Source organism: Microcebus murinus, chromosome 26 (assembly GCF_040939455.1).
Source record: "Microcebus murinus isolate Inina chromosome 26, M.murinus_Inina_mat1.0, whole genome shotgun sequence".
Lineage (NCBI taxonomy): Eukaryota > Metazoa > Chordata > Mammalia > Primates > Cheirogaleidae > Microcebus > Microcebus murinus.
Window position 1 is genome coordinate 18,535,193 of NC_134129.1, and position 12,036 is coordinate 18,547,228.

The following is a 12,036-nucleotide window of genomic DNA, read 5'->3' on the forward strand; positions in this document are numbered from 1 at the left end:
ATTTGAAGTATTTTTATAAAAACTGATTAAAACAAATGAAAGTGTGACAAACTGGGAAGATATATTTATAATTTATACTTTAAAATACTCATACAAATGAATAAGAAAAATAAATTTACGTATTAAATAAATGGGCAAATTATTGTAATAAGTGTTTAACAAAAGAAGAATTTGGCGAGCAATAAATATATTAAAATTTTCAACCTTGGTACTAAGCATATGAATACAACTTTTAAAAGAGATACCAAGTGTCATTTTTATTTATTAGTTTACTATTTTAAGAAAGTTTAGCATCCAACATCATGGATGCTGAGGAGAAACACAATATCATACTCTTTGGGGGGAATATAGGTTGCCACAATCTATTTCAAGGACTATTTATAATACTTATAGCAATATAACATGTTATATTACCTAAATGTTTCAGTGGAATTTGCATTCTGTTCAGTTGATCAGGTTTTCTGATTTAATCTAATATGATATATTTTCATCACAATCACTTATTGTTAATAAAGTATGAATTTTGGTAAGGTAGTCGCACCATTATTAATTTTTAAGATATTTACATATCCCTTGTGCTTTTGCACTTTATTTTCTAGATTAAATATAGTGTTAATTTATTAAGATTTAAAAATCTTGTGTTACTTTTATATTGCATTAAATATTCTAATTAACTCAAGTATAGTTTTAATCTGTGTTAATGGGAATGATATCACTTCACTTTTGCATATAAATGCATGCTCTCAGGATTTATTATTTTCTTTAAAAAGTCTTGTGTGTCGAGTAATATTAATAGCCACCTACTTAAGATATTTTTAGCTGCTAATATGAAAAATGTATTTTTTTACTTTGTATTTTTCAGCTCTTCTTATTCATATATTATAGTATGAACTTTTGAGGATTTACCTCTTTTTATTTTTACTTCTTAACTGTCATGTTATAATAATTTTATACATTGTTTTTTCTTAAAAATAAATTCATATTTTATTTGTTTCCTATATTTAGATTTTGGAATGTCTTCAAATTATTTCCAGCATTTCTACTATTTGATAAACTGTCATGGTAATAAGGATATTCTTTTCTTGTTTTAAGTAGAATTCTACCCAAATAAACATTATAAACAATTTTTTTGTTTTAAAATATACACTCTATCTTACTACTTAATAATGAAGACATGTACCGAGTCATTGCTTTTATTAAAATATTACTTTTGTATTAATAATAATAAACATTTTAATAGGCTTATTATTTATCAACACTATTTTAAACACTTGGACATATCTCATGCTCGTCATCCTTTATGAGGTAGGGATACTATAATTGGTTCTGTTTTACAGATGAAGACATCAAAACACAGAAAATTCAAATCACTGATCCAAGGTCGAACGACTAAAAAAATGAAAGGGAATTTCAAATTCAGATAGTCTAATGGCCGTTTACATCCTTGACTAGTACACTATTAATTATGGAAAACATTGCCACCACAAAATGGACGTTTTCAACCTCTATTGAGATAATTAAATGCTTTCTGCAACTTCTCCTATATAATTAAACTCCTTTACGGTTTATCCTATGTTATAAATGATTTACATTTTTTTAAAAATGCCCGAATTATATAAATAATGTTTCTTTAAGTACAGCAGACCCTTGTTCTGCAAACTGGAAGTGCTTGTGGTCTTGTGACCTTTCGTTGGTCCCTGCGATGCCATGGGTCAGGGAAAATCACACAGAATAATGACTATTAAGGCTATTATCAGTAACATACTGCCTTAGAACATCATCTAAAAAGTGCTGCTCTTCAAATCTCTGCTAAAGTGTAAAGATTTTACTGTTTGTTGTTGTTTAGTAGAAACTATACTTTTTGGCCGGCGCAGTGGCTCACGCCTGTAATCCTAGCACTCTGGGAGGCCAAGGCTGGAGGATAGCTCAAGGTCAGGAGTTCGAAACCAGCCTGAGCAAGAGCGAGATCCCGTCTCTACTAAAAATGGAAAGAAATTAATTGGCCAACTAAAAATACATAGAAAAAAAATTAGCCGGGCATGGTGGCACATGCCTGTAGTCCCAGCTATTCAGGAGGCTGAGGCAGGAGGATTGCTGGAGCCCATGAGTTTGAGGTTGCTGTGAGCTAGGCTGATGCCATGGCACTCACTCTAGCCTGGGGAACAGGGTTGAGACTGTCAAAAAAATAAAGAAAGGAAGGAAGAAAGGAAGAAAAGAAAGGGAAAAGGGAGAAAGAGAGAGAGAGAAAGAGAGAAAGAAAGAAAGAAAGAAAGAAAGAAAGAAAGAAAGAAAGAAAGAAAGAAAGAAAGAAAGAAAGAAAGAAGGAAGCTATACTTTTTATCTGGATTCATAGACCAAAGTTTTAGAACCTGGTATTAACTGGAGAGCAAAACAAACAGCCAGGTGATTGTCTGTCTGGTGAATATTTTTCTGTCTAAACATACGTCCTTTAGTCTCATTTATTTACTCATGAATTTACTAAAAAAAAAAAAAAAAAAAAAAAAATTTTTAGAACTATGCAACAATAAAAGATATAAACCGCCAGGGTAAAAGCATCCAAATAACCAATATAAAATGAAAAAAAAATGCTATAAATGAGAAAAGAACATTTTTTTTTGAAGCAGTCTTTCTATGTTGCTCAGGCTGGTATCAAACTCCTGGGCTCAAGGGATACTCAGACTCCCAAGAAGCTGGGACTACAAATAGGCTCCAGTGTACCCGGTGAAAAGAGCATTTTGTCTTGCCTTGCAGTGCCAGAGAAAACACCACCAAAGAGTGAAAACTTTCTGCTAGATCTTGGAATTCACCGAGTTGCGAATTTGGCAGGAGTTGGGGCAGGTGGAAAGCACAGGCAAAGGCTTTGAGTTTTAAAATGGATGGCAATAAAGAAATACGGAAGTAATTCAGGGAGGATTGAACAGAAATTGTGTTTGCAGTAGTGAGAGGGGTAGGAGTAACAGGAGGAGGAGGAGGAGAAGAAGGGAGGAAGAGGAAGAGAAGTATATGTTTCCTACTTAAAGCTAAGCAAGACCGGACTAGAAAAAGAAAATGGGGGACTTGGTTGGAAAATAAAACCGGTTCTTTCTGTGCCTCATATCAAATATATATTCCCCCATTACTGAAGGGAGATTAAAAACATTGCTAACCTGTCATTTTTATTGTGTTGTTAGGTTTTCCAGTTATTTTAAGAGAGAGTTGAAGGAATATTTGGGAAACCTAGACATTTGGACTAAGAATATGGTATAGCGAGAGTATTAAAGAATTATCTAATCTTTTTCTGTGGAGAAAAAAAAAATCAAGTTTATAAAACCATCCACTCCCCGAGAGATAAAACTTCAATCATTCAATATTTTAAATAACACATATTTTCTATAGTCACGAGTCACTCCTACCATATACTAAAGCTGAATAAATGTGGGATGGAGGATTTGGGGGTCACAGGTTTCTTTCTTTTCCTGTTCATTAGAAACATATTAAACATAGGTATGGAATCATTTTAATTTGGGCTTAAGAAATGAAATACATTTTAACATGAGCCCTCACATAAAAATGTGGACATATAATAAAAAAAGGTCAGCAAAACTTTAAGGGAAATTAACATCATAAAGGAAAGGAAATAAATTCCACAAGCAGAAAACTAAATCCCCAAGGAAAGTAAGACAACTTTAAAGCAGGTATAATAGCACCCAAGAATACACAATAAGAAGAACAAAATGTTGGAAGAAAACTAAAATCAATAACAGTGAGATTACAACAGCAACTGGGATCCTATGAAATTGAAATGTAATTGCAAATTTTAAAAGAAAATTTCCATACACGGGTCAAGTGACACAGTTGAAGATTTTATTAGTGAGAGAGATAATAGAATCAAATAACTATCAAGATAGCATTGCAAAAGGTAGAATAAAGACGTGTTGAAAAGAGAGCCAGAAGTTCTAATGAAATCTACATAAGAAAAATAAACAGAGAAAAAGAAGAGGAGGAAATAATAATAATAATAAAAGTAATGCCCCAGAAATGATGAAAGTTATTAATTTTATGATTGAACAGACTCACTGAATGTTAAAGTGTGTTAATTAGTTATATTATGGTGAAATTTCAGAACGTACTTGGATAAGAAAAAAATCTAAACTACTTCTGAGAAAAACAAATCATACTATCCTACACAGAAAAAAGAATAATTTGTCATTCTTTCTGTCAGCAAATTTAGCACCAGAAATCAATGAAGCAAAGTTTTCAAAATCCTGAGCAAAAATGACTTTGCGATGCTAATTCTATAACAAACTAGCATACAGTTGTGTTGGCACCATAAAATCATTTCTAGGCATAAAAGGGCTGAGGAAGTTTTGCCCCAATAGTTCCTTTCAGCAAGAATTGCATAAGGATTGCTCTGGCAAAACAAAACATCAATACAAGAAAGAGGAAATTGAGACCAAAAAAAATAAAGTGAGAAGCAAATAAACCATAAAACAAATTCTTTTCTAATTTTTAAGTAAAATGCTGTGAAATTAAAAGCAATTGTTAAGAAATTATTCTGAAGCTGTAGGCAAGGGGTGCAGAAGTTAAATATTATGAGTTAGAGGGAAGACATGAAGTTGATTGGTTTTGAAGAAACAGAAAGAAGAAGATATTTCGAATAAGTCATGTTTATTAAATAGAAATCATGATTTAAAAAATAAAGTTTTATTGAGTGTTTACTGTGAGCTAGGCCCTATTTTAAGTCTTTTTCGTATGTTAAGCCATTTATACCTAACATCTCCAAAGCCTGGTCATATAGTTTTAATATTTGATTTGTAAAAGGAAGAGCAGATGGGAAAAGTAGCTTGCTGTGGTTCACACAGCTTTATAAGTGGCAGAGCCAAAAGGCAAGTCCACAAAATCAAAATCAAAAGCCAGTATCTTTCCAATACTCCAGAGAGACGTAGGGGTCAAACGAAAGGGCTGTGTGTGTGTTTGTGTGTGTGTGTGTGTGTGTGTGTGTGTGTGTGTGTGTAAAATCGGCCATTAGATTTTGTAGTCTTTTTTCGTGTTTACAGTTACTCTTTTCTATTTTATATAGTCTTATATTTTGTTTCCTGCGTCTTTCTTCTTTCTTTCTTTCTTTGGCCCTTTGGTGGTTTCCTGCAGTGGCTGCCACAGCACGATTCTCATAGAAGCCTATTTTATACTTCTCAGCATTTCCCTGAGGTCATACAACATGCGGCGGAGCTCGGCTAGAAGATGTTCATTCTTAATTTTCCCAGGAGTTTGAGTAAATATGTGACTAATGTAACCATCAGCTGAGCATCAACTGAAGTGATGCGGTTTCACATAGGTGCCAGAGTCGTCATAACTTTTCCCTGACAGTGATGTCTTCTCGAAAGCGTGATGCTCAACGGTCCTTTGGGCTGGTTTCATGTGAATACAAGCAGAGAATTTAACGATCTTACTCAACACTCTCATTTGAAGTTGAGAAATAGTGAAATGCATAGAAACTCTATGACATGTAGAAGACCTCACATCTAGGAAATGAAAAGACCTGAGATCTAATTCCAGTTCACTTAACTCTTACAGCACCCCACTTTCCAAACACCTCATCGTCCCTTCTTCCGGTCTAAGGAGAGTATTAATCTTGGTATTCTCAATTTCTACTTTCAAAACAGTCTGTGTTATTTATTAAAGTGAAAATGTCTTATGATAATAGATCGGGCAGTTCAGCACTTTGTTTAAAAACTGATGCTACTCCCATTTAAATAAAGGAACATCACTTTGTTCATTCAATTACCTGCACAAATAGATATTTTGTCACCCAGAGGGGAGTTAAAATACATTTCTGGGTTTGGTTTTCGTTTTCTTCAGAAAACTATTAACCAATCCTATGATTCACTAAAGTGTCACTATGTCACTCTGGTGATCAAGTCAAATGATTATGGTTTTTCAAAAATTTCTACTAATCTAAAAGAATTTTTTAAAAACTTTCTAGCAGATCATTACTAAAAGAGATGGAAAGTTTTAATGATATGAAAGAAAAAATAATAGAAATCAAAGGTTTTGTTTTTCATTTAGTACTTGAAAATATGGCTTTTTATAGGGAAAAGTATAAAAGCAGCATTTTCTAAAGAGTTTTGTACTTTTGCAGCCTGGCTCATGTTTTGTTTAAGGCGATGTGGTATACCTGGGAATGTAGGAAACCAGCCCTGTCTCTCATTTACATTATTTCTATTGGTTCTCCTTCATTGAACCCCTCCCCGGCCACCCCTGTACCTGATGTTCAATTAGCGCTGAGTTACCGTTTTTTCCCTGAAAATAAGACCTACCCATAAAATAAGCCCTAGCAGGATGTCTAAGCATGTGCGCAATAAAAGCCCTACCCCGAAAATCAGCCCTAGTGACGGGCGTGGCTATGAAAATCAGCCCTAGAAATGGGCGTGGCTATGAAAGTCAGCCCTAGTGATGGGTGTGGCTATGAAAATCAGCCCTGGTGATGGGCGTGGCTATGAAAATCAGCCCTAGAAATGGGCGTGGCTATGAAAGTCAGCCCTAGTGATGGGTGTGGCTATGAAAATCAGCCCTGGTGATGGGTGTGGCTATGAAAATCAGCCCTGGTGATGGGCGTGTCTATGAAAATAAGCCCTAGTGATGGGCGTAGCTATGAAAGTCAGCCCTAGTGATGGGTGTGGCTATGAAAATCAGCCCTGGTGATGGGTGTGGCTATGAAAATCAGCCCTGGTGATGGGTGTGGCTATGGAAATCAGCCCTGGTGATGGGCGTGGCTATGAAAATCAGCCCTAGTGATGGGCATGGCTATGAAAATAAGCCCTAGTGATGGGCGTGGCTATGAAAATCAGCCCTGGTGATGGGCGTGGCCATGAAAATCAGCCCTGGTGATGGGCGTGGCTATGAAAATAAGCCCTAGTGATGGGCGTGGCTATGAAAATCAGCCCCTGGTGATGGGCGTGGCTATGAAAATCAGCCCTAGTGATGGGCGTGGCTATGAAAATCAGCCCTAGTGACGGGTGTGGCTGCGCAGCGCATCTGCACAACCCATGCGTGTTGTCGTGGAGCGGGAAAGGACACGAGCAGCCCTTCTCATCCGCCCCGTGAGAGCTCCAGTGCTCCACAGGAGAGATCGGGGCCAGTGGTTCTAAAGGAAATAGAGTCGCAAGACATTCAGGATGGGATTCGGGGTTTGGAGAGTTATGATGATGTTCCAGAAGAAGACGACTTCACTCTATTTGAATCAATGTTATACTGCACTTAAAACAACACATGTCCTGAAAATAAGCCCTAGGGTGTCTTCTTGAGGAAGAATGAATATAAGACCCTGTCTTATTTGGGGGGAAACATGGCGGTCTTGTTTTCTGTATAAGCCAGAAGCAAGCCTTTCACCTGCCGGATCTTCTACCCAGAGAGTTTTTCCACCCATCTCATTCTTGTGAATTTCAAGGTGTCATTCTCTCTAATACTCCAGCTGGCTGCTGTAGCACTCAGTAATAACCTCTATTTGAACACTTTTACCCTAGTTCTATAGTTAGCCAAATATATTTTTTCTGCTGGATAATGGCCTCCAGGCATAATGTCTATGATAGAATATAGCAAAAAAAATCCCAACACATTGTGGGAGCTCAAAACTATGTCTGAATAAATTAAGAATGGAATGAATAAATAAACACTTAAGGGGCTGTATGAATGTATAAAAAAGCTTCAATGTATTCTCTGGCTAATCACGGAGAGCAAACATGTCACAAAACTAGCCCATGCCTGCCCATTGCTTATATAGTATATCGATAAACAGACAAATCTCTACAAATTAAGGCAAACAATGATTGGCAACACTTTTTAACTAACTCCTTGAAACCATTTAGTGACAATTGTGCATTTCAGTGACAGAAGGTTTTATGCTGAGATCTCACTTTGGCATAGGTATAAGCCAGGAGTCTCGTGTAATTTTGCTTTTCAAAGTGGAAGGAGAAGTCACTGTTGAAAAAACAATAATAAAAAAAATACCTGTTTGGACTAATTCATTATTATTCATACTAATCGATTAAAGATATCATGACTTAGGCATAGATAGTGGTCATTCCCTTACATCCAACGGATATCTTCTATTTTTCTTAAACATTCAACAGTGTTAACCTATTCCTCCTTGAAATATACTATTTGCTATTCTGTATTCTTCTAGGTCCTCTTATCCCTCTGGACTTTTCTTTCCTGTCTCATTTATAGACTCATCATCATAAACATGGCTATGAAATACCATAGCTTCTCAAACTTTGTCTTACGTTCTTCTATATCTTCATACTATACTCCTTCCATAGAGTAGCTTATCTGTACGTCAGATTTGATTACCACCTACATGGCAAAGTTTCTCAAATCTAAAACTGCAGTTCTTTTTTTTTTTTTTTTTTTTTTTTGAGACAGAGTCTCGCTTTGTTGTCCAGGCTAGAGTGAGTGCCGTGGTGACAGCCTAGCTCACAGCAACCTCAAACTCCTGGGCTCAAGCGATCCTCTGCCTCAACCTCCCGAGTAGCTGGGACTACAGGCATGCGCCACCATGCCCGGCTAATTTTTTATATATATATATCAGTTGGCCAATTAATTTCTTTCTATTTATAGTAGAGACGGGGTCTCGCTCTTGCTCAGGCTGGTTTCGAACTCCTGACCTTGAGCAATCCGCCCGCCTCGGCCTCCCAGAGAGCTAGGATTACAGGCGTGAGCCACCGCGCCCGGCCTAAAACTGCAGTTCTTAATTCTTCTTTTGCTTCAGAATCTTGTACATAATGTTGGAATTGGTATCTCATATTTATCTTCAGTGAAGACATTAAGAATGCAGCAAAAATCATTACCCTATTAGGAACCAAAACCAAGTTACAAAGACAGCTGGCACGCTGAAGTTTAAAAGGATTCGTGAGATCATTACGATAATTACCAAGAATGGGAGGACTAAGGAAGTAAAAATTAAAAGGATTTTGACTCTTCAGATAAGAAGAAATAGTAATACATAAAAACATGCAGCATAACTAAGTTTAGCTTATTCCCATAATAAAAGAACAATCCAGTATCAGAAAATGATATATCATATAACAAATTAAAGGAGAAAAATGCATATTTATATTTCTATTTCAATCAACACTGAAAAATGACTTTATTAAATTCAACATTTATTATGATAATCATTAAAAATCCCTTAAGAAGGCCGAGCGCTGTGGCTCACGCCTGTAATCCTAGCTCTTGGGAGGCCGAGGCGGGCGGATTGCTCAAGGTCAGGAGTTCAAAACCAGCCTGAGCAAGAGCGAGACCCCGTCTCTACTATAAATAGAAAGAAATCAATTGGCCAACTGATATATATATATAAAAAATTAGCCGGGCATGGTGGTGCATGCCTGTAGTCCCAGCTACTTGGGAGGCTGAGGCAGAAGGATCACTCGAGCCCAGGAGTTTGAGGTTGCTGTGAGCTAGGCTGACGCCACAGCACTCACTCTAGCCTGGACAACAAAGCGAGACTCTGTCTCAAAAAAAAAAAAAAAAAAAAAAAAAAAAAAAAAATCCCTTAAGACATGGGGAAGAGAAGGGCAATTTCTTAACCTGACATTCAACCTGTATTTGCAATTGGCATTTGAAATGAGGATCATCTTGTGGAGTAAAGCCCTTCACTTGTGGGATCTGATGCTATCTGCAAGTAAATAGGGTCAGAATTAGGTTAAATTATAGGACACCCACGCAGTGTCTGCTGAGGAGTGGAGGATTGTTTAGCGTGTATGGTCACCCCACACATTTTGGTGACCAGAAGTGTTGTAAAAAACATAGAAAAGAAAAAAAATAAATAAACACCTTGTTTTTTTCCTACACAGTTGTGTAAGACCTTCATGGAGAGAAAAGAAGAGCTTTAAAAGACACTTGAAATAGTGTGTATACTATGATGTAAACACTATAATAGTGTTCAATACATTTAAATGCCAACAGGTTCTTTATAAAGACGACATTGAAAATTAATATTGACGAGCCCAGAACAAAGAATAGCTGAAAGAGTTTGTAGAAAGGCAAAGTGGTATTTACCCTAGTAGCTCTCAAGATTTATCATGAAACTACGGAAATTTAAAGAGTGCAGAACAGGAAATCCAGAATAAGATCCAATAACACGTGAATACATGATATGTTATGGAGATAACATGGCAAATTAGAGATGATAAGGTCTCTAATGCTTTTAGAATTGAGTATCCATAGGAAAAATAAGAAACCTGGTTACCTACTTCATAGCATATACAAATATATATTCAAGGTAGAGTAAATGAAAGTCCTTTACACTTTTAAAATTAAAATGAATGTGGTGAATTTTTAATGACTTTTTAGAGAAAAATGTCTGAAACACAAAGACTTTTGTGATACAAAAATCACCAACCATAACGAAAACATTCATAAACTTTAGTATTTTCAAACTTAAAACTTCCACATTATACATACTTTCATTTGGTGAAACTCCAAATAAAATTAATCAATTTATTCTCTTCCTCTACCACAATTTCACTCCAAGACACCAATAAAAAGTTTAAAAACATGATACCAAAAAAAAACCCCCACATTTTAGCAAAAGATAATAACCAACAACAAAAAAAATATAACCTCGAGTTAACAAGGTACTCACCAAATAACTAATAAAAAGACAGCCAGATCTTAGAAGAATGAACAATGGATATGAATAGAATTCAAAGAAGAGAAATCCAAATGACAACTAAACAGATGAAAAGATCTGAAGCCCAACTAATGCAAATAAACCAATGAGAGACCATTTTTAGCATTAGTTTCTAAAAGTAATTTTTAAAACTCAGACAAGTGTTCTTAAGAATGTGGAGAAATGGGAACATTTAAATTGTTTGACTAATTTGAGGAATAATTAGGGTTATCTGGTAATGCTAAAGACAGGCATAACCTTCCACACACACACCCCAAAAACGCCACTCCTCAGAGAAACTTAAGCTGTTGCTCTTGTGCTAAAAAATGACATGCCCAAGAATGTTCACTGTGCTCTAATTTGTAGTAGTGAAAAATTAGAAACAAGCCATATGCCCGTCAGCAGGAGAATGCATAAGTTATGGTATATTCAAACAATGGAAAACTTGGTGGTGGTTAAATGAATGGACTAAGACTAGATCTTTTGTGGCAGATTCTATGATTGAACACCAATATCCACAGGTTTGTTGACATTTTCCACCTCCCTTGCAGTTAGAGTGACCATGTGACATGTTCTGACCAATAAAAGGAGAAAAGAAATGGTACAGGTTACTTCTTAGTTAAGATCGTTACATAGCTAGCATGTTTTCCTTTTTCTCCCGCTTCTATGAAGCTAGAAGAAAAGGGATGTAAGAGAGTGAAACTATGATGGAAGAAACTCAAATTCTTAAGTTACCACTTGGAGAAAAGCTGCCCTGGACATTATATGATTATACAACACTGGGCCTTACCTGAGGAAGAAATAAACTTTTATTTCATTATAATGTGCTATTTGTTATAGAAGCTAGGGTTAATTACCATGACCATTTAAGCAAAGTAACCTCAAAAACGTAATGGTAGTATAAAAAAAGCAATTTGCATGATAATACTGCATATAAAATATTAAAAACAAAAAATAATGTCATATGTTATATTATTTTTTTGTATGCATATATCATTATACATAAATATGCATGCAATGAATTACCAAATTCAATATGATGGTCACTCTTAAAGATAGAAGGACGGTGGTGGTGAAGTGATCAGGAAGCTTCAGCTGTAATCTGTAATGTTTTACTTATTATTTTTTAATTCTGAATCAACTTTAACAAAATGTTAAAATTGTATAGAGCTGAGTGTGGATGTTTGTTATGTCATTCTCTCTTGTGGATTTTTTTTCCCCTCTGTATTTTGGAATATTTTAAAAAATTGGCTTTTAATGATGCAGAGTTGTTTATAGAGAAGTCTATATATCATGAATCGTTGGTGGGAAAATTTGTGCTCATTCATCAGACATGTAAAGTTAAGAGTCAGGCATGACTCTTAAAACTTCCAAAAGGGAAGTTAGAG